The sequence below is a fragment of the Chiroxiphia lanceolata genome, chromosome 2, assembly GCF_009829145.1.
Source record: "Chiroxiphia lanceolata isolate bChiLan1 chromosome 2, bChiLan1.pri, whole genome shotgun sequence".
NCBI lineage: Eukaryota > Metazoa > Chordata > Aves > Passeriformes > Pipridae > Chiroxiphia > Chiroxiphia lanceolata.
The window spans coordinates 100162601-100166723 of NC_045638.1; the positions used below are offsets into that span (position 1 = coordinate 100162601).

The following is a 4123-nucleotide window of genomic DNA, read 5'->3' on the forward strand; positions in this document are numbered from 1 at the left end:
GGATGGGGCTCTGAGCAACCTGGTCTAGTGAAAGGTGTCCCCCGCCAATGGCAGGGGGGTTGGAATTGGATGATCTTTAAGGTCTCTTCCAGTCCATTCTATAATCTGTGGTAAATTTGGCCTTAAATAAGCATGGTAATGCCATGCAGACATTGCAAGACCAGCATTCATAGTTGGCGATTCATTTTAGATGGCTGAAGGGAAGGTTTTTTTCTCTTCCTAGGACTCTGGAGTTTTCCTGGCTTTTTGCTGAGAAGCTGTGAAGAAAGTTTGGTTTTCCTGTTCAAAGCATGACATTGTCACTTCTGTACCAGGAACTTACTGTGGTGGTTTTGCTGGATATAATGCCCTGTTGCTAGATGTAATTTTTCAGTCTGCAGATTTCTAGTTCCAAACACTGATAATGGCTGGACAAGAAGGTTGTCTTGACTGTTTTAGTAAAAACTCACAGTAGCTATTAATAAAAATTCTATGATTATAAAGTTCTAAATTTCAACACACATTTTATTACCATTAACTCTTTACTTTATGATTGGCGTAATAATAATTTTATTAAATATAACATTATGGGTCTTTATTCTATTTTGATGCACAGACATATGCAGATATCTTGCATTAGCATTTTTATGACTGGGATTTCAATGGTAAGATTATTAATAAATGCCTCCATAGTGTTCAGGCAGATAACATTAGTTCCCTCTACCCTTTTGGGCAGCTAATGCATTTTTTTCTCTGTAGTTGTCAATTCTGAATCGATGATAGATTAGAACAAACAGAACATGGCTGTGGAATGCCTAAAGCTATTCTTTGTGGTTTAATTGCTAGTTCAGATCCATTGTGGACTGGGTAGTGAGCAGTGACCAAAGATCACTTTGTCAGATGCCTTACTGGTCTAAGTGAAATAAGACCTTAATGTGTCCTGCAGCACAGGTACTCGGGAAGGAGCAGAAGCAGAGAGAAGCCCATGAGCATCCTCTGTTCTGCTTTCTGCCTAAAAATCTTGTTTCTTCTGGAAGATGGTCTGGCTTTGATACACAGGCAGGGTTCATGATGGCAGGGCCTGTGTCAGCATGCAATATGTAATACAGGCTGGAGCACAGTGGGGGTGTGAAACTTATATAATTTGGCAATTTATTGCCTGTGAAAAGGAAAAGAAGTAATTTGCTTGGGCACAGAGGTAGGAGCATCTTTCTAATCTTGAACAGCACTGAGTCTGAGCAAAGCACAATTTTCTTTTGTGGACAGCAGGTTGAGGCACAGCTGTTGGGACTCCAGCTCAAAGTACAGGTGGTGCAGGTTGTACTTGGGACATCTGGGAGCACGGACATGGGACTGCACTCACTGCAGGGCACTGCTGGCTACCAATGCCAGTGGTGTGCCAGGAATGGAAGGGAGCGGGAGAGATCAGGGACAGTGGTGTGCAGTGGGTGGATGCTGGGTGATTTGTGGTAGGGAGGAAACAGGCAACTGAAGAGAAGATCTGAGACAGAGCTCAAGCACCTGGATCACCTTCAATCTTCAGTGTCCTGCTGTTTGTGCCCTTGGCTGTCGAATATAGATGCTTGGAGTTTTGACAGTACTCTATATAATGGTAAGGTTATGAGTGGGACATCATCACAGATCTTCTAAACATGCTGTAAAAATCCAAAGCTGAGATTCCTAGCTGAGGCCCTGAACTAATAAAACCATTACAGCTCAAGTTCTGTTTGATAAAACACTTGTGAACATAATTCTCTAACACCAGTGGTGCTGGAAAATGCTTGCAAATACTTTGCATTTACAACCACTAAATTCCATAATGGTACAGAGATCCACTATATAGCCTGATAACTGTTTCTCATTCTAAGCTGGTTTGTTTCTTTGCTTGAGAGTATGGATCCCACACCCTGGAGAGAAACCAGAGTTTACTGTTCAATTAGAAAATTTTATTTTCTTGGAGGCAGCATTGATCTCTTGGACTGTAATGTTATCTGTCACTGCCTAATAACAGAAAATCTGTTGCTTGTACAGCAGAACCCAAATGAGTCTCTCCTAAAAAGGCAGGATGTTATTTTTGTATGTGGAAGAGGGCTTTGGAACAGCAGGTGTTTGCGTTTGGCATGTTACTGATTAAAGTTTGGGGGAAAAAGACAAGTCTACTTAGTCTAACTAACAGGTAGTGGAAGGAGACAGCCAAAGGGCATTGAGCTTTTTTCTTGCATAATTGGACCTGATTTGATGAAAAACCATTGGTGGACAGCTATGAATTGAGGCAATATGCTACTGACTTGAGGTACTTCTGCTGATATTGTGGACAGAAAGTCAAGATAGATGATTAACTCTCACCCCTGCTATCTTGCTCTCTGTGGAGCAACTGACCAAAAAACAATTACGTAACTTTCTTACCTAAAACCAGACTGAGAATCCATTTGCCAGATGCACAAACAAAGGTCTACTGTTCCTATACCTGACAATTTTGCCAAGCCTATCAATCTGGAGAGTACCCAGACTCCATTCACAGGCTTGTTTGGGAGAATGTCCAACAGACGCTGGACAGCGATCTTTGTGGGTCTCTTCCAGCTCAGGAAATTTTGTGATTCTGTTTTCTTTCTGCCCTTTCACTTGTCATCCTTGTCTTAAGAATCCAGATGTGACCTTGCTGTTGAATGTTTGAGTGAGTTTAGCCTCACACAGGGTGACATTTCCCAGAAAATGTAGCTGGTTATCAAGATCCCAGAGCATATGTGCTTCCTGGCAGTTAGCTGGTTGCTACTTTATGGACATCAAACAGAAGAGGGGAAGGAGAAATGACAGTTTGGAGTCTGTAAACGATCTGTTCACTCCTAGGGATGAAGGGCTCTGTGAGGAAGCTGGGTAAAATGAAGTTTGGGGAATTTGGTGGGTCTTTGAGGAAACTGCTGGCAGCAGATGGGCAAACAGCAATAAAGGGGAACTGATGGTGTGAGTGAGGGCAAAAAGAAGTATGAGTGGGGGCACTGACGACAAGAATGAGTGTGGACTAGAAAAAACAGGGCACTGTAATCCTCAGTGATCCTGAGTCAGCCTCTGTCATCCCAAGCTGTGATATAGATATTCTTTGGTCTTTTTGTCTATAATGAGCTCTGCCAAGAAGACCAAGCATTTGAAAAGTCTAAGCCAGGAAAATGAACATTGCAAAACTGAAACCTTTGACTGTGTAAAATACAAAATAGGGATAAAAAGAGATTGTGAATAACTCTTCCCTGTGTTACTGTACCCTTCCGGGAAAGGTAAGTGCTGTCAGGCTCAGTCTCATTCAGCTGTTCTGCCAGGTGAATTTTAGGACATGCTGGCCAACCGTGCCTGCTTCTCGGGTTCATCAGAGGACAGACTGCCGGTCTGCTCTGAGCCTCACTTGCCACAGGCTGTGCCGAGTTTTGGTCAGGCCATGGGATAACTTGGGCAGACAGGGACCTTGGGAGGTGCCTTTCCCAAGCTCCCTTCTCAGAGCAGCACTGCTGTGAGGGCAGGCCGGGGGGGGCTGCCCAGGGTTCGGCCCTGGTGCCCGGAAAACCTCCAAGGAGGGAGCCTGCCCGGCCTCACCCTGCAGCCTGCGCTGTCACCTCCCCGTCCCCACTGGGACAGAGTGTGCTGGTGTCCCCGTCCCGGCCGGCGGGAACATCCCCTGCACGCAGGGCTCTGAGCGCCTCCGTAAGGAAGCGTAGCCGGCGCAGCGGGAGCACAGAGCTCGAGCAAGCGGCGCCGGTCCCGCAGGAGCTGGTGCGGTGGCAGCGCTGAGCTCCCGAGGCGGGAGCAGCGCCGCTTCCCCCCGGCGCGGCCTGGGAGTTACTTCCCACGGAACGTAAACCAAAGGGGCCGGTTAGCTCAGTTGGTTAGAGCGTGATGCTAATAACGCCAAGGTCGCGGGTTCGATCCCCGTACGGGCCAGAGCTTTTGCCCGCTGTGGCAGGAGCACGGAGCCGATCCCGTGCCCCACCTGCAGCTCCCTGCCGGGAGAGGAGCACCCACGGACGGGAGAGAAAGGGGGAGAGGCCGGAGGAGGTAGGAGAGGGAAGCGAAATAACCAGAACAGGTGCCAGGAGACAAATACACGTGCAGGAACTGTGCGCAGAAGTGCTTTAAATCTTTCCGTAGGACTCCACGA

General features: G+C 46.7%; 1 non-coding gene across 1 annotated transcript; it reads left to right on the plus strand.

Annotated features, from left to right (window-relative positions):
• The first annotated feature begins 3832 nt into the window (after nt 1–3832).
• On the plus strand, nt 3833–3906 carry TRNAI-AAU. The gene has a single exon. It is a non-coding gene; the product is annotated as a tRNA-Ile (tRNA).
• Nucleotides 3907–4123: the final 217 nt, after the last annotated feature.